This window comes from Crocodylus porosus, unplaced genomic scaffold, assembly GCF_001723895.1.
Source record: "Crocodylus porosus isolate Cpor-Errol unplaced genomic scaffold, CroPor_comp1, whole genome shotgun sequence".
Lineage (NCBI taxonomy): Eukaryota > Metazoa > Chordata > Crocodylia > Crocodylidae > Crocodylus > Crocodylus porosus.
In genome coordinates, this window is record NW_017728886.1 from 200,045,372 (window position 1) to 200,065,070 (window position 19,699).

General features: G+C 37.7%; 1 protein-coding gene across 3 annotated transcripts in view; it reads right to left on the reverse strand.

The window, feature by feature from the left end:
* The window catches only part of ST18 (ST18, C2H2C-type zinc finger), a 136,093-nt gene that overhangs the window by 106,082 nt on the left and 10,312 nt on the right, over nt 1–19,699 (reverse strand). For all 3 annotated transcript variants that reach the window (XM_019547992.1, XM_019548002.1, XM_019547984.1), the window contains exon 2: nt 3,521–3,627. The gene's annotated coding sequence lies outside the window, so the exon portion shown is untranslated. The remainder of the gene's footprint in view (nt 1–3,520; nt 3,628–19,699) is intronic.

Genomic DNA, 19,699 nt, shown 5'->3' on the forward strand with positions numbered 1-19,699 from the left:
GTGCATATCTACCATGCTTTCTGTTGTATTCTATCCATCCAAGTTAGGGTGTTTCATTGAAACATTGGCATACTATTTAATTACATCTCAAGAAAGTTGAATCTGAATGTGTGGCCTCATATTTCAGAGTCAAACACCGTAAGTTAGTGGATTCAATAATAATACCTATTATGGCCCAGTAGAGAGTTCCATCAGCCTCACCCTCACTTTTTTAGAATGTGAATGCTTTTCTTTAAATAACTTTGGACAGAAACAACTTAACAACTAGATTGTTTTCTCATAATTAGAGACAGATTCTACTAATTTGAATAATGGTTCTTGAACTGGATTTGCAAATTTGAAAAAAACTTCTCTTGTATCCCTTTCAGCATCCCATTGGTTGAGACATACAGTACAACAGGCTTATAATCATGCTCACATAAAACTGACTAGGGTTACTTACAAGTACTGTAAGCATCCTGTTTTTTTGAGATTGGAGTAAATTACTATATGAATGCTAAAATGAACAATTGCCCATATAGCCTGGAATCAATGACTTTATGAATGTAATAGCAGCTGTGGCTGTTACTGTTCAAATTGTTTCAGCATTCCTGATTATGGTGACTAAATCCTACACCTTACTTAGGCCAAGTTACTTGAGAACTGCTCCTGGAAATACTCATAAGAGTGGAGAGGACCAGGATTTGCCTCCATTTGCGGGGGCATCTGAGCAGGCTTATAACTTGGTACAAACAAACAGCTAACAGCTGAAATGTGGCAGAGGGACTTAAAGAGATCTTAGCTAGGCAGTAATTGTTTTTTTCTTTCTTTCTTTTTTTAACTTTAATTTTAATTTAATAGTTTGAGAAATAGAAAGTCACTCTGGCATATTAGCAGGGAAATAAGAGCACAGTGGGAAAGCTGGCACCAAGGAAGGTAAAAGGTGAAATTTATATCTGGAAAGAGCAAGGCATGTGGCCTATGCATCTCTTGCAACCCTATTTTCACTTGTACAAAGTGAAAGGAGTGATTTGCACTGAGAGGCCTTTAGACTCTGGGAGTGGCTGTCTGTAACCTTTCACCTAACTAACCGGAACAGGTAGAGATGGCTCGTTTTAGCTGGGGCAGAGGGATATAAAAATAGAACCTTCCTTCGCAGAGGTCTTACACAGCTGGAAACACCGCTGGATTGCAAAGTGAAAACTGCCAAGCCATTTACCTAAACGGCCATTGTGACCTATCTAAGCATTAATTATTTGCATATCCATTTTTAGTATATACTTCACTACACATTCCCATTCTTATCTAACGCCACATACAGACAGAGCTAAAAGATATATTATGACTTATCCAAGATGTTTTCCAAATATGAGTTCACACAATAGACCACTAGGGCCCATCGCAGCAATCATTTTCATTTTAAAAAGTCCCCGTGAACACTTTTAAGAGAGTGTCTTGCTCCATTTTTTAAATTTACAATGATGACAAGAGCCAATTCCATTTTTGTCATGAGATTTTAATATGGGATTTTTGATTTTAGGCAATCATGTGGCTTTATCATGTATGCATTTACCAGGGGGCACAATACTTAGTGCTGGGAGTAGCCCCATAAAAGTTAAAACAGAGACAGACACTGTGAAGTGTTGTGACCAGCCACATGTGCCTGCAGTATTGTGCTCCATTGTGCTCCAACAATAGGTGTGAAACCTACTCATCTTCCTGCAAAAATAACAAACTGTGACAGCTCTGCCTTCTCAGTGTTTTTAACAGCAGTTGTAGGTTTCTTCTGAAAAAAAAATCCCATGCCTTCAAAGCCAAATATATGAAAAAGAAATGAGTGCAGAAAGCAAAACTGAAACAACAGTAACAACTATTAAAGCAAACAAAGCAAAGCAAACAGCAAGAAAACTTTCAAGGGCAAATAAATTAGGAAGAGGTCTAAGTAGCAGTTCCTAAACAATATATGTCCTTCTTTTTTTCCCCCCATGTATGCACCAATTTCGGTGTAGTTTGGGGTGGTTTTTCTTTCTACAATGTTAAATATTAAAAAGTATGAGAGGGAAAGATGTACTACATGCATATTACTTTCTTTTTTAGAAATCACAGAGATTATCTACTGTAAAGTACTATTACATACTTTAGAGTATTTCTATAATAATTGTAAGGGACACTCCCATACTTCATCCATGTTAATTTCAGCTGAAAAAAATATTAAAATGGGTGTTATTTCTGAAGACATGCCTGGCTCCATGAAGTTTGATTACTTTCTTTCTAGCTCCAAATCCTTGATTTTGAGACTGCCCCTGTTTCTTTTGCTTATGACACTGTCCTTGAATCCTTCTCAGAATGGCATGGAAGTGATTGCTTTAAAATGTTTTCCTCCCTCAAAAATTAAAGTAAGAAAGTACAATCTAAAGCTGAAGGCACATTATTTGGAGTCTACATAATATGTAATCCATCTGGGATGCAGTAGCCTATGTGAAAAGCCAAACACTATGTAAGTTTTTTGTGAAGTAGGATGTTTTTCATATGGGACTTAATACTTGAAAATGCACTGCAGTGAAATAAACCTTAGATTGGAGACAAGCTTGAATAGCTTTGTAATGAGGATGATTTATTTTGATTCTCACTTCTGATTTTTGAGTTGTCACTGCTGTTGTATACTTCATCCATGCAACTTTGCACAACTGGCAGTGCTGAATATAAACCAAAGCCATATGTTTATGTCCTTTTGCCAAACGACTACAGCAAATAGTTCTATTATTCCCTTAGGTAAGCAATGTGTGCCAAGTATTTCTATTAGTCTGCTTTACCAAGGCATCAGAGGGCAGAGTCACAGCTTTATGAAATAAAGGGGCAACTGCTAGCTTTATATAGTTAGAACAAATGTATAAAATGTACCCTGCACAAAGATAGCACCAAACAAGCTGAGGCAAGTCCAGATGTAATGCCTTTTTACATGTAGTAGTTTTTGACATAAGAAATATCATTATTTCCTAGATTATACTGGTAGGAACACTATGAAGTTTTAATACTTCGATTGTTTTTGACATTATAAGAAAAGTAAATAAAACTCCTATAGGAACCTGCAAACTTTTAAAATATTATAAAGTAACCCTTTCTCCATGGAAATACATTTTTAACAATGAAAATCAACATGTATCAACCAAAATAAGCCATCTCTTATAAAAGGAATTAATATGGTACGTTTTAAACAATATTTCCAAAAGGGAATGGTTTGTGTAGATCTGAAACTATTTCTGCATCTTGCCAACTCGGTGATAACAGAGCTGGGTTCTGAAACTAAATAAAGGCAGACATTGAAGTTATTTAAAATGTTCATACATTTGGCTTTGCTAAACACCTTTATACTTGATCCTGTTACACTCTAAATACTAGCCAATGCAGTTGGGAAAACAAAGCAAACCAAAACCCATATCTGCAGAAGAAAAAAGAGTGCTACTAATGAATTTGCATATTTTCCCTTAGTCCAGAAACATCTTTTTTCTTCATATTATTTTTTATGAATAAATTCTCCCACCTTTGCCTGCTTCCTGGTGCTATTATGTGCAGATTCCAAATGACAAAATCCGTCACTCTGTCCAAGATGTCTTGTCTGATTTAACAGATAATCCTGAAATTCATTCTCTGAAAAAAAAGTATGTAGATATAGTGAATAAAAAGCAGAAGAAGTGGAATGGATTTACAGTATCTGGGCAAAATGTCCATGTGCAACACTTTTGTGTGAGTTTTGGAAGGTTACAGTGTAAATGCATGCAGATGTTTAAGGGTGCTGCTAACAGGAGAAAAAATGCAATTTTTAAAATGTAAATTGGTTCCAGTGCTAAGGCATTCACCTGCAAATGGAAGAATACAACATGCTCTTAGAAAAAAAGTTTTCATGAAAAATCAAGTTGATTGTACTTTAAAATACAAATCTAACTATTGACTCCAGTTGACTGTCCTTTAAAATACAAATCTAGCTATTTTCACTAGAGAAGCAGACCAGACTGTGTCTTTTGATATTTCATACAGTTCCCTCCATTTAGCTATTCACACTTTTGGTCCTGGACATAGAATGAGTTGTATGTTACATCACTACAAATTTAGCTAATGCAAGACTTGGCTGTAATCGTGCTAAATGCTAGGTGGCTTTTTAAAAGTTCAATGTTTTTGTAGTTTTCAGAGTCCCAGTGATTTGCATATAAATGAATGGAAGAAAATACTGCAAGTGTCCCTATCCCAATTTTTTTGTCTTACTATGGAGCAACTCCTGGTAAGTCAGTGGAAGCAGAGATGAGCTTCAGGAGATACATGGATCAGAGGCATACTTGGGCACTACTGTGCCCTGGTCAGTGATGGCGGCACACGGGGGAGTGTGAATGGCTGGGTTAGGGTAGTGGAAGCAGGAGTCAGGCCAGTAGCCGAGAGCATATTTAGTAAAGGTGTCTCTTATTCGCCTTCTACAGCATATTTAATAAAGGTGTCTACTCTCTGTTATTTGCCCTGCAATGCTGGGAACTTCAAGGTAAAACAATGTCTTTTTAGTTTGCATGGTTTGATGAAAAAACATTCACATTTTGTTCACAAGTTATTTCAGGATTTGAAAAGGCTATTTCTAAACAATTGTTTTCAGGTGACTGGAGTTTATTTAACAACTAATTTATGATTAACTCTCAATAGATAAAGTGTCACATTAATATCCTGCCAATAACTTTAATTATTGAAATAAACAATAGTACCTGTAGTAAAACAGGCAATTGAAATCAACCAACTGATAAAGAAGAGGGAAGAAAAAAAAAGTAGCTCAGTGGCAAAAAGGTATTTAGTTTTATTATATATTATGATATAATACTTTTAACTAATACATTGCTGGGAATAAGTCCATTTCCCAATAGAGGCCTTTTTATTATTCTAATTCAACATCAGTTAAAAAACCGAGGGTTTTTAAGCTTTTCACTTCCCCATTCTTTTTTGGTTATATACACTAACGTGAAACAAAAGAACCCTGAAAATAGTCATGGTAATGAATAAAGCCTAAAATTTAGCAGCTTTGTCTAAAATCCTATCATGTTATATATTTATTAGTAATACATTTTCCATTTATTTTCTCAAAGATTGCCAATAAAGAACTAAATCACATAAGGGAGTAGCTGTAAACCCTTTGAGTTCCCTAATGTCAAACTCATTAGCATCCGAATAACCACACAGCAGCACATCATCTGCACAATTGCAATTTTTTACTACTTTTAATAGCGTTCCTCAAAGGGCTCATTTTCAACTTTCTTCAGTGGTTAGTTGGTTCTCAGGGGAAAAGGAGCTTCCTGACGCTCACAGCTTCCACTCAACAACCAGGCCGCTTGCTGTCAGATGCATCAGCCCTCTGCCCTAACCCCATCTGCTGTCTCTCTTATCCTAAGGGACTGAGAGTTAAGACAGCACAGCTGAGATCCACTTAGAAAAGTGCACAAAGGGCACAAAAACATACAAAACTTTTCACATTTACTTTTATGTACTGAACCAATGTATTAGAAATAGCTCAGTGTAAAAAAATGGGAATTGGTGGGAAAACTGTGTTCAAGAGTGCTGGAAAAGTGCTTGCATTGATGCTATTTGATAGCTTGTACTTACTTGACCTCGTGTTACAGATCATCACCTATCTTTATAAAATAGAGATTATTATAGTAGGATAACATCAAGACAATACGTAAAGACACAAAGACCTCTCTCATATGTTTTAAATACAAATATCATTGTATTGATAAATGTAGTAGCCCTCTGATTGTTTCCTATAACAAGGGAGTAGCTGCCATACAGCTGATTCATGGGTGAATACCCACGCCTGTGGTATTTCATAAAAACTGTAATACAGTGTAATGCATCTGTCATGTTATAAACAGGGTATGTCAGATTATGCTGTGTCACAGGATGTGACACTCCCTAATGTAACATGATGTGTGTGTCATCTATGTCAACAGTCAAAAGAACCACTTACATTTCAGACAGAGGATTGAGTACCCTGCATTATTTTTATGCAAAGGGAGGAGAATGATTTACTCTAGTATCAAACTATTAGAAAATAATTTAGCAATTTCACTTTTATTTCATTATGCCCATATAAATCAATAGACTTTTTACTAATCCATTACTTGTAACAATATTGACTAAACCCTGGGAGAGAGTGCAGATTTCAGGTAAATTTACAGGGCATAACTGAATGATGACATCATCAGCCCCATTTAAGTAATCTTTTCGGCACACTGGCAGACCCATCTGAAAAGATAAAGGGCCATAACTTGAAGGTGCTGTTAATCTATCTGTCCAGGTTCTTCTATTGGCATCTGCCAGTGTAGTATCCAGACACTTTCCAGTGAATGATTTTGGCCCAACTGGTCCGTGCTTTACATGAACTCACTTAAAATAGGCCCGCAGAGAATGAAAGAGACTTATTGTGGGGACCTCTTCCCTGACATGCAAGGAAGTGGGGACATACTACAGCCAGGTCTAGATTGTTGTCAACACTAGTGCGCTCACGAAACTAGCATAATTTTTAACTGAATATAAACCTTACATGCTTACCAATGACATGGTCCATTTGCTGGACAAGAAACATTGAAAATTCAGCTTAAACAAACACATCCTATAAACATTAAAGACAGAAAGAATGATTTGCTTTACTTAACACTGGAGTTGGTTCAGATTGAAGGAAGTCACTTGAATCTTTGCTAACTGGGCTTCTGTTTAAAGCCACTTCAAATGCCACACGATACAGCATTGATACCAAAGCCCAACCTAATGAAATCCATGACTCAGACCAGAATATCAATGCGAATTGTAAGTTGGGCTCTGATCCTTAATACTGATCCATAAGTCAGTCCCTTATAGCATCTTGCTAACCTCAGTAGGACATTGCATGTTAGGAAGGGTCCACTCCTCTGGACCAGATTGCAAGATAGTGACTTTTATTTAGAAAAATGTTGATGCCCAAGAACTTTAATATGAATAATCCTCTACATATTTAACTAATCAGAATAGAAAATGTTGGCATGGGTAGGTAATACAACATACAATCTGTAATATATTGGAAGAAAAAAAGTTATCTTTCGACCTCAAGATACAAGACTCAAAATTTAACTTGAATTTAAATTTAAAGATGCAAAATTTAACTTGATTTTCATTTCCCACTCTACAGATGATAAATGGAACTAGGAAAGTATTAACCAAATGATTCTTTGGACCAGTTTGTGATACTTCCTAGAATATCACCAACTATCTCAGAATACATCATTCATGTCTTTATCAATCCAATTAAGAAAAATTATTTATGTAAGTAACAAAAGTTTATATTTTCACATCTGACAAATTTCAAGATGGATATATATTTTGGCTGTAAATTTAAGAATGCAACAACAACAAAAATTTGAACCTAGCATAATTCACTTATTTAAGTTGCTGGTATGTAAAAGCTTATTCAGGTGCATAACTTTACACATGTGAGCAATCTTATCACCTTCATGATGCACAGGCACTTGTGCTCATTTCATTAAGTTGCTCAGGCACATATTAATGTTAAACACCTGAACAGATATATTAATTTCAATGGAACTATTCACTTGCTTAGGTGTAAACATGTACATAATACACTTAGCTGGAAGCACAGAATAACAATGTTGATTTCAGCCTGACTACTTACATGTGCCAGTCTTTGTAGGAATAGGGTTTATTTTGGAATTTCCTTGGGGCAGAGTGCTTTTATTTTTAAATGCGTTTCATAAAGAATACAGCATATTTTGTACAGATTTGATATTGAATTGCCCATACTAACAGAAAGAAAACCCACATGTTGTGTTTTGTAACATAATAATCCATTCTAATTGCGACTGTGGCTTTATTTCCTAATGTCAGGCTTAACTTTGTTTTACTTATTACTGCATTGTGATGAACATAAGGTCACTTTGCCTGCTCAAGACAGCCTCATAACACCAGCACTTGTCCTTCCAGTACCTGAAAAAAATACATCCCCTGTCCTCCCTTTCTTTTTTAAACACTGCAGTAATGGCAATGCCATGTGCAAGATCATATTTCGCCTAGCAGAAGGGTTTAACTTTCACCTGATTTAAGCAACAAAATATCCCTCAAAGATGCCTGAGGCCTCACTGTAATTAACATAACTGCATTTAGATGCTATTCATGACTGATAATTCCAACACCTTGTGCAAGAAAAAAAAGGTTGCATGCTGTAAACATTATAAACATATTCAAATAAGCTTAACACAATCTGCCATGCTTATTTCTGCCTAGATCATGGACCAGCGAAATGGTTAATGCAAATGGATTTATAATTTGCTTTGGGGGGCCAGTTTCTTCTCCTTATTTATTAGCCCAGCTGATGGGGCAGATTTGATGAGGCACTTCTGGAATAATTGAGTCATCACACAAAGAAGGCTGCTAGCATTCAGAGTGGTTTTATCAGCAGCAAGCAGGCCTGATTACTGACAATTACACTCTGATCCGGTGATGGAGGAGAAAGAGCCAACGAGTGGGAAATGTCCGTGTTTCTATCCAGGAATAATTTCTACATTCATTTTACATGCTAAGTGTTTCCTATCTCTGCATAATAAACTGTAAACAGGAATAGATGGCACAATGTCCCTTAATATTTCCTGGTAATGAAGACACAAATGTACAGTGAGTGCTGATAAATATAGATGAAACATAAGCTATTCTCTGAGTCTGTATTGTTACCTTTAAAATAAATGCATTTTGGTGGTAAAAGCATAATCATAGCTAATGCAAAAAAATGACAGAAGATTGAAGCTGTCCTTGTAACTACACAGAAACTTTGTAAAAGTCCTGTTAATCACTGCTGCTTTAGAGGCTTATAAGCTGAAGGTGATATACTGGAAAGTACATCATTTTGTTTCTCAACAGTCAACTATGTAAGAACTCCTTTGGTTAGGCATCGTAAACGAGAGCAACAACAGTGACCTCCATTAACACTTCAGGGAGAGAGCACATCTCAATGCTAAACCGAAAAACAATGAAGCTGGCAGAAGACAACATCTTCACTATGATAAATTCCCATTTCCCTCCCATTAGACCTTTAAGAAAAGAACGTTTATTATAATGACTAACAAAGTTAGACCTTAGATTTCATGAGTTGCCATGTTTAGCAACGCATTACTGCCCTTAAGATGCTATTTTTTAACAAGGAAAATAATGGCAAGATGTGATTTATTAACAAAATGCTGAAAGTAGAGCCTTAGAAAAATCCTCTTACTCTCATTCTCAGAAGGCAGAGGAAAATGCACAAAGTGAAAAGTTAAAATGTGTTTTTGCATTTGTTGATGGGCAATTTTGGATTTCACCTGGAAAACGTTAATGCCCTAGTCTATCAAGACTTTTTCTTTTTTTTAGATTGATCAAGCATAAAACACTGAATAGTAAACTTATGCATACTTATTTATTCCTTTTCCTCTTTTTAAACTACTTCATATCTTCAAAAGAACTAAAAGTTACTCTCTGTTCTTCTGTGGTAGCTATGGTAACTATGTTTCATTAAAGTAACCACTTAACTTCAAGGCTTATGTTAGGATGATATGCATTATTTTAAGTAAAACTACACCATAACAACCTTATGATTTCAGAGCAATTTTTCAGAAATAATTCAAAAGCATGAGTCATTGATTCTGAAAACAGAGGTGGGTTTTTTGTTTTTTTTTCATTTTAATCCTCTATGCTTGAAGATGATGAGTGTGGAAAACTTAATTATTTTAAGAAGAATTGAAATATCATATACAAGTCACAATGTGATTCTTTCATTCTATTCAGTATTAGTGAGGCCTTACCGAGTACTGTGTCCAGGTTTGGGTATCATAGTTTAAAAAAAGATGTGGACAAATTGGTGAAGTTCAAAGAGCAATAAAAATTATCAACATGGTCAAGAAAACATGATGTATAAGAAAGAATGGAACTTCTGCCACCAGAAGTTTTTAATTGCAGGCTAGACAAATATTTCTTGGAGTGTTTTAAGACAGCGATGGTCCTTCCTTGAGCAGGAGGTCGGGCTACATTTCTCTTCAGCTGTATTTCTCCATGATGCTATGAAGGAGGTCCTTAGCACGTGCATGGCTTAGCCAAAAGCAAAATGCCTGATGCCACACAATGTTATATTTAATACACAAACTCTAACCTAAACATGCTTTAAAATATTTCTGTTACATGGGTATAGTACCAATTCAGCTGAGGAAACAGGCCCAAATAAGGAACCTTTTAGCTTAGAAATGGATTTAAGGTCCATTTCTGTCATCCTTGCACACATGAAATTCATCTTAAACTCAGTGGAAATTGATGGATTCCAAGGACACTTGCATATGCACACCACTACTGTATAGGGTCCACGGAAGAAGGGTTCGGGTATGGACAGAGAGCCAAAATATGACACTGTTAAAGAGGTGAGGGGCCTGCTCCTTTGGAACTCCCATAAGTTGATTCAGTTGAAGAGATGCAGTTCATCTGCTGGCTCACGTTCCACAGTTAATAAAAGCTAAACCACAGTCATTTGCCACTGAATAAAACAGGAAGAAAATTTTTATGTTTCAACTTCACTTACTGTGGGTTAGGAGCAGACAGATGAAACAGATACTGTTTACATGCAAGTTCTGTCACCCCTTGTTTTTCTCCTTCCCCTCTACAAAGTGGTGTAACTGTTTTTCTGTTCACAGCAGAGGAGATTAGAGTCTGTCCATGTAAACATCACTTTTTAAATGTTTATTGTTGTACATTCAAAAAAATAATTCATATAAAGTAACTCCTCTCTTATAAGAAAGTAGTGCTAATTAATTTATGGTCTTCTGGTCATTTTCAAACATAAGCCATATTGGACAATGACTTTCTGATGAACACACACACATGCACAAAAGTAAAGACTAAATAGATTAAATATAGAAATATTTAACAGGAGCCAGGAGAAAAATGATGCAAAGCTACTACATCAACTCTATGTCACATTGGGATTCCCCTTATCCTCTGGAGGCGGGCTAAACAGTCTCTGTGGCACTTTGGGGTACCCCAGCACCACATCTCTGTGTGGTCATATATGAAGGAGACACCATGGTTAGGTGGACAGGGCATAAAACTGGAGGAGTCAGGAAAACTTGCAGGGGGGGGGGGGGGGGCGGATCTGCCACAGACATCTTCAGTGACCTTTTCTGCCTCATTTAACCTTTCATTAAAAAAGACAGATAATGACACTAATTCCATTTTGGAAATTGCTATTTACTTCCATGAATGAAGTATGCTATATAGGTGCTAAGTATTTTTATAAACATCATCCATTCAGCTATTTAACAGCATGTTGGTGTTTTGGTTTCCTACTAGCTCACTAGTATTGTATTGTTTATTCCCCTAAAAAATGGGGGGGAGGGGAGCTGATTATAAATTTTCCCAAGAAAAACAATTATGACTAATATTTCTGAGAAAAATGAGTAGTTAGGAACATATAATACATTAAAAGTTCATTTGAAATGTTGCTACTTTTTGACAGACATCATGTAATAGTTCAGCTATACCTATACTTAGACACATACCACCTGCAAAAAGATGTTGGGGTGATGACTTACATGCCTTCCTACTATATAAAAAAAAATCTCTTCGCAAATCATTCTTTCTTCTGGTTTATATATTTTTCCTTCTTATTGATGGAAATGCTATATTTATGTATAAACTATTTTCCCTGGGGGTAATTTTGAATTGAAGTATTATACATACATAAGTATTATGTTTATTTTAAAAGAAACTAAACTTCTAAGGGAAAGAATTCTGTAGACAAGAGAGTAACAGACAATGTAAGAAGACAGCTCCAAACTTAATTATGAGATTGAATGAAAATATGGTGTTTTAGAAGCATCCTTACTCTAAATACTATATTACTGTATTATGCCAGTGTTGCAACAGTCATAGTGCCATGTAAAACTCAGGGTTTTTTTGTGCAGACTATTACTTAAGGCAGTAAAATATACGAATAAAAAATTGTCTTTGTGCCTTCTCAACAGTTGTGATTCAACACAGTTTTCATTCAGGCTCCCAAGATAATCTTGGCCCCACTAAAGTTAATAGGAATAATGTGCTCAAAAGTTTGGATTTTTTAATTTGCTGATATCAGTCACATTGTACTTCAGGCTACCCACATGAGTGCATGAAGATACAATTCTTGCCCTGAAAATCTTATGATCTAAAATTATCAGCAACTCTTTAGAAATATAACTTCAACCAACATGGTGCTCTTTGAGATTTAATAGCACATGTACAAAATACTTTATGAAACAAATGCTTTATGAAATGCTACTTCAGTTGATAGTTATTTTATTCTTGGTTAAAAGTCCTGAATCTGGAATCAGGAGTCTGAATATGTTACTGTACGTAACAGGCCAGCCTGTTGTTTGGATGTCATATTAAATCAAAGGCTCTGTCTCTTCTGTTGGCACTTCAAATCCCAAGATATTTGCAGGAAAAAGAAGAGTGGGAGGGGCTGGCTTTTGTGTTCATGCCACAACCCCTCTTATATTCTTTGCTTTTTATTGAAGGATGTGAAAATTACATTGAGAAATCTGTATTGGTTTTTTTTACCAGAAATATTTCCCAAAGTAAACAGTACCAACTAATCAGTTAACTAAGGACTCTGTTAAATAAAATAACAGTTTTCTAAAATATTTATACTATACATACTACTTATTGTCTGTTGATCTCGAGGATATCCTAATAATATTAAAAAATATGGTAATGTTCATAATTAAAAAAAACCATGAGCAACACCCAAACAGGTGTGTACTGATCTCTGAAATGCCTTTTTAGATTGAAGACCTTTGAACATTAATACCATTCTGGGCCCCTTTTGGGGGCCACACCTGAGAGTGAAAGTGAATTATCAATGACATTTTTTTAAAGAATCAGTGGTTTAACACTAATTTCTAATCAGATCCTACAGAAAGGAACAGCTCGCATGGCAGCTGTACTTTTCCCAGGGTTAATTACCTTTCACTGCTCTCTACTAATGAGTCAGCTGTTCCTGTCATCACACAACTACACTGTGTTCGTCTGTAGCTCTAGCTGTGGACAAACACAGTAGCTAGAGCCATGTTTACATATTGGTGATATTTGTTGTGCAAAGAATTTGCAAAGTTTATTAAAAATAACCAAATTACATTTCATATCTCTTTTTATGGAAACATCTCTACTTTTAGAAGATACCAATGTTCCCAAGGTCAGTCATTCAGCCAATGGACCTGAAAAAAGGTCAAGGATTATAAAAAGCTAAGATAAAGTATTCTTGTTCATTTGTTTTTTTTTAATTGTGAATTCCTCAAAACTTTATTTTAGAATGTTCAGATTTGTATACCCACCTAACTTGACTACCCTCAATGGTTTTCTGAATGATTATTTGGAATGTGCCGGTACATTACATTGTAAAACTCCTTTATACGGTATTATAGTAACTACAAGCACAGCCAGTTCTGTGTGCAATAATGTGTTAGGGAGAGAATGTATTTTACCACTGTGGCCAAAGCTATGAGTATGATGATTTTAGGCTTTCATTAACCTTTTTCTGATGTTGTCATACCCTTTTTAAGGAGAATTTTGTAATTGGAAAAAGTATTTTTTAGCTGAGGGTAATACAGCATCTTGAGTACTGATATCAGAACCTGAAAGATCCAGTTTTCTGTTCTTTTCAACCTCCACCCCTAAAGGCTGGATATTATATATCTATATGAAAGTGGCATGAAAGTAGTATCTCTTCTTTGACTGATCTGTTCTTGGTGTATGGCCAGAATAATATTAATTGACTATAAAGACTAAATTAAAGTAAGTATTCATAACTTTTTACTCTTGTTTGGGGACTGATAATAGTAACCCTTGTCAGCACTTTACTGGACAAAGGATCAAGATGGGTGTCCATTTTGTGCATAATGGGTAGTTGGCTTCTGTGAAGTGCTACTAATTTCATGATAAGCCTACTTTAACAGAGGGGCTTTAGAGATAAGAAACAGTATGACACCTACAGAGGTCACCATTTAAAAGTTTCAATTACTTTTTACAATTTAAAAATTACCACAAACATTTGATTTGTACATATGAAGGACAGGAAATATTACAAGTATTATAAAAAAAATGGAGAAATGCTTGCATGGTATTATTTCTTATATAATGCCTACAATGTACAGGACCTTGGGCAGATCCAGGTGTGGTGGCATGCTTGTTTCCAGCTTCCCTCCACTCCGCCATGACAAGTAGATCATGCCAGAGGAGCATTAGCCAGGGACTTTTGTAAGCCCCCAAAGCAAGTAAAAATCTCCGCTAACACCCCTCTCAGCACCTCTCTTTCCCCTAATGCTTAGCAGCATAACTACTGTCCTCTCATTCCTCCCCTCTCTTACCTGCCTCTGCTGCTGTCTCATGCCCCAGAGCTGGTCCTGCCCCACTCCAGCCAGGTGACATGGGGAGCCAGACTCATTTGGGGACAATGGCAGCAACAGCAGCAGCAGGAAGTGGATGTCCACTCTCTGAGCCTACTCCTAGGTGGGTTGGGAACACCGGGGACCAGGCAGGGAAGAACTATCCTGCTTTTGCTGCCATCTCTGGCTGAACCCCACTTTCCATGCAGCCCAGGTGAAGCAGAACAGGAGGAGGTCTGGAGCTCCCCTCACTCAGGGCATGAATCAGGGGCAAGGGATGAGGGGGAAATGGGAAGGGAGAGGTGGGGACATGCCACTGACCATGGAGAACAGAGGAGGTGAATTCTTGCCTGACTTGAAAAAAGTTCCCAGCTGCTGCTCTCATGGTAAAGTCTCAAATGGCAGTGAGACTGCATCACTGCCTCCCCTCCGCCTTCAGGTCCACCCTCGTTCAAGACTAATGTGAATTCCTTTCAAATGTTATTTTAAAGAAGCTAGACATTGGTCTATCATACCCTGGATATTATAATTTTAAAAGTTTCTTTTCAATGGCAACCAATGTCAGAATCTATATGGGGAAGGCATATCCTGAGGAAAGCAGTCAAGAAACATCTTGATTTTGACAGAAAAAATGATCTATGTTTGATTTTGTTAAAGCAGAAACTCAGAGAAAAGCACGGGGAAGAAGTGAATCTGTTGGCGTGGATCTGTAGTTCACTAAAACTGTAAAAAATCTCAGTTCCCAGATACGTGACTATGTCATAAAAATATAGAAATCACTGGATGCTTCCTAAAATGAACTGTTGGCAAGTAAGTATAAACTACAGGAGAAGATTGTGCAAAACCTGAGTGTAGGATTTTTGTTCTGTCATTATCTCAGAATGAATCGGGAGAGGTGGATGAAGTGTCAGGGAGAGGGCCACAACATCCTGTTTTCAGACCCAGTCCGCCTCAGCTAGAGGCTTGGTATGCATTACAATACCTCAATGGATGCTCGAACTCATTTCCATGGCACCATACAGACCATATAACACTGAGGGCCACCCTGGTGTATTAAGTATATTCCTCGCTTCCCTAGATTATCCTCAAGGTGATAAATACCATATCAGAATTAATATGTGCTATATTTTCCAAATGATTTTGATATCTATAATATTCTCAATGGGTGAAGTCTTAGAATGCAACACCCTACAGGACTTTCATAAGACAGACTGACACATTAAAAAAGAGCACATAGAAAAAAGAAAACACTCAACTCACCCATTCCTCTAATTTACTTTCCTAACAGCCTAATAAGAGATGAACCTTGCACCATTTTTTGAAGATCCATAACTTGAGGCTATAGGGGAGTAAAGGGAGAAGGGGAGTAGGGGAGAAGGGGAGTAAAGGCAGTAAGGGAGGCTATACGGGAGTAAAGGGAGAAATATATTCCAGATACGAGGACACTTTTACCAGAACAGCCTGCCGCTAATACTTAAATTTTAGGACTGCCAGTTTTTCTACCTGATTTTATTTTGGTATTCCTACCACATACTGTTGTGATGGATACGGATGTGATATTTTAATCTGTTTGTGGTCATTTTCATTTTTTATAATCTAATTACTGGGCCAGGATACATTTTCTGAGGGAAAATCCCAAAATTATAAACACAAAACAAGGTGTTTAATTCCTGTCTACTCTTCTGAGAACTGCAATTCAAAGACATACTTCCTTGATGATCCTAATCCTTGGTATTCTTCTCTGATCTGTATCAATGAGAGGTGTTCAGCACTACTATGTAGATATGAGGAGAAATGTCTCACCTAAGTTTGTAATGCATCATTCACATAACTGTCTTATTGCAACAAGGTGTGGGAATCTGTAGTGACAAGAAATAAGGAAAAATATAAAGGATTTATAATAGTTATGGGAGTTGAGGTTTTTTTTTATGTAGTTTATATAAGAGGAGTTAATCCAATAGCTATTATTTGAGTAACAGTTTATGGTTTATAAAAAGCATACACTTTGTGGCATTGAGCTGTATTTCAAAATAAAGACAAAAACTGGGAGTGGTTAAGCAGAAGTAGAGAGACTATCCTCATAAGCTAGTGAAGTGGCATCACACCAAAGGGGGAAAGTGAGAGAATGATAAGAAACCAGGTTTGTCAGAGCTCAAGAGAGCTCCAGGTAGAAATAGAAAGCGGTTGGATGCCTTGGAAATTAGGAGAGTGAGTTCATAGTAAATGGGAAATGAGTAAAGATTGGTAAAATTTTATTAGACAAGTCCTAACAAGATTAGTCAATACCCATCAAGAGATAGTACCCAAAAGGATAAAAAAAAGAGTTCCCCAATAAGATGTGTAGGAATTAACTCCAACATAACACTGAGTTTAAAAATTAAGCATGGGCTGATATAATCTGTAAATATTTCACGAGTGACACTACAGAAAGACATGCCATTTTTTTCATTCTTGTACCGCACAATAATTTACTGAATATAAATTTTACTTAGGAGTGTAAGCCTTCTACTGTGAATGCACTTTGATGTAAGAGAAATGTTGTCTGTTGGCATGAGTGTAACAGGTTGCCATCCCCAGTGGCATTCTAGTGGTCTGTGAGGGGCACCGTTGAAGTCCTTTAATACTTCACTCCTGTATTTTGTTCTGTAGCCTGCCTTTACTCACTTGCCACATGTTGACGTAAATTTTGTTTAGTTGTTTTACAAGTGGGAGACTCTATGGTATGCCCTGATGACTAGGGCTGTCCTTGCATGCTCCAACCATCCCTATACGTACCCCATGTCTCACAGATGTTGTTTGTACTTCTATGTTTGGGTTCTCAGCCTGCATGGGCTTTTCACCCCATCTTTCTCTAGTTAGGCCTACCATCCTAAACCCACCAGATAGGGTTTGACTCTCAGGCTCTAGCTCCTTAATACTCTCTGGGCCCACGGCCCTCCTTTTTTGTTCACTACGGCACCAGACCTTCTGGCCCCCTTTCACACTGCACCCCTGGGCCCCGAGTTGTTGGGCCCTTTGCCTTCTCAGGCTTGGCCCCTTTCTTATAGCTCGGGCTACTAGTCTAGATCCACCTACTAGGATTCAGCTTCAAAGTCCTATCTTCCCACAATCAGCTCTAGGCCCCTGGCCCTGCACAGGTGCACCCACTAGGGCACTGGGCTCTTTTGCCCTTTATGACTGCACCCCATGGTGCTAATGAGGCTTCCTTGTTTTCTACAGCCTCAACCACAAGCCACCAGATTACTAATCAGACACAAACAATGAGTCCCTTGGCTATAATCAGAATAAAGTTAAGGAAGGCAGTCTGCCAGCTCACGTTTTCCATGGCTCTATGCTTCTGCTTCCTACTGTCTGCTGTGCTCCTTCTTGTGGGGCTGCCACAGCTTCTCCGGGAGCCATCAGTAGTCCACCCTATCTACAGCCAAGCCCCTTTAGCCAGCTCAGCCTGGGTTTCTTAGAGTTCTAGTCTGCCCTCTTCCCATCACCTGACCAGGCAGCAGGGCTCAGCTTTTAACCCCTACCCTGCCAACAGACTGTGCCCAGAAAGTTCGGGTCTTAAAGGGGCTGGCCTGCTTCCTGGTAACAGGGCTACAGTTCCCTGTTACAATGAGTTATGCCTTTAATTTACCTGCACTGGCCCACTCAAGTTTAAGTTTGTTATTTAAACTAAACTGAGCATATTTCTGGTGTGATTATGGATTACTATCTATCTGTAAGCCCTGATGTCAGTGATGACTATCCCGGTGTATTTTAAATATATATCAACACCCCTAAGAGCACTTGCCTTCTTCTGGTTAAGGGATGGAGACTAGTGTCAGGTTTTTGACAGTAAAAGAGAGGAAAGGCAAAATATGGTTTATCCACCTTGCAACTAACTATTCCTGACCTATGGGAGGTGGCAGCCGGAAGAGAAATGTTTGAAAGTTGGTTTCCCCAAAATTTGTTCACGTCCAAAAATGCTGTTTTGTTCCCCACAGACCTGAATTTATGAGTTAGGTAACCAACCATGTATGCAAAGAAGTATTTCTACAATCAGTTACTCAAGTTGTGTTAGCAAAAGTGGAGTTGTGCATACTCAATGAGCTTTGCATTGAAAATTTGGCCTTTTCAATCTTGTTCTACCTATTTGGAAGATTCATGCTTCAGAAATTAAGTCCTCAAATGAAATTCATTATGTCCAAATAAAAGACTGACAGCTTAAGTAAGTATATGAACAGGGGGGAGGGAGACTTACTTCCTGACTTTCAACAGATGTCATACTTAATTGGTTGTGAAATAAACCAGAGCTACTCTCGGCCTGTTTCCCTAGTTTCAGCTGTGAAGACACTTTCAAACATGTGCATTTCCCTCCTGTTTTTCATAATGAGGGTGTGGAGTGAGAATCAAACCTCCAAAGGAGTAAAGCAATATGTATACTGTACACAGGCCTTCAGATACACTAATTAAAGAAGGGAGAATTACCTCCCTTTTGCTCTTGTAAGAAAATGGCAGCACTAGATAGGAGAGCTCTAGTAACGGACTCTTTGCCTGGCTTAGACACTGAGGAACGTGTCCTAACACTGACAAATCCACTGGCCCTTCCCAGTCTGCTCCCTGTGTTTCCAACCGCTAATGCAGCAGTTCCCAAACTGTGGGTGGTGATCCCCAAATGGAGTCCCACCAGCAGATGAGATTGTGGGGGTGGGGGACTGTGGGTTGGAAGTGAGGGGCCATCCTGAGAAAATGGGGTCACATTGAGGAAATGGGCCCACAAATGGGGCCATGCTGCGCAAAAGTTTGGGAAGCACTGCTCTAATGTACATCACTGCAGTGTCAGGTAATCCCACCTCTTCCATACCATTATTGATGTCTGATACCCAGTTTTTTCTGTATAGCTTCTGATACAGCAGCTGTCAGACAATCCCTTTTCACTAGTTGATGTTTCCCGGTAGAAGGAGCCACCAGGCATGACACCTTACAAATAAGCCAAATGTCAAGTCTGACACAGCTGGGCTAAGCATGGTGAAATACACAAGAAAACCCCAAACCAGGCTTGTTATAGTCAGTATAAAAATAAGTGTTTGTAAATGAATCTGACTTCTTGCCTATGGCAGGCTAGTGATAAGTATAATCATCTGTTTCAGAGGGGTAGTGGCAAAGAACATGAAACAGCAGTGTTATGAATCAATGTATACAGCCCTCAAAATTAAAATGTCCTTTGAGCTCTACAGTGAAAGGAAAGTCTAATGTTAAATATGCAGTAGATGCTACCATGTGAAAGGCAAATATGA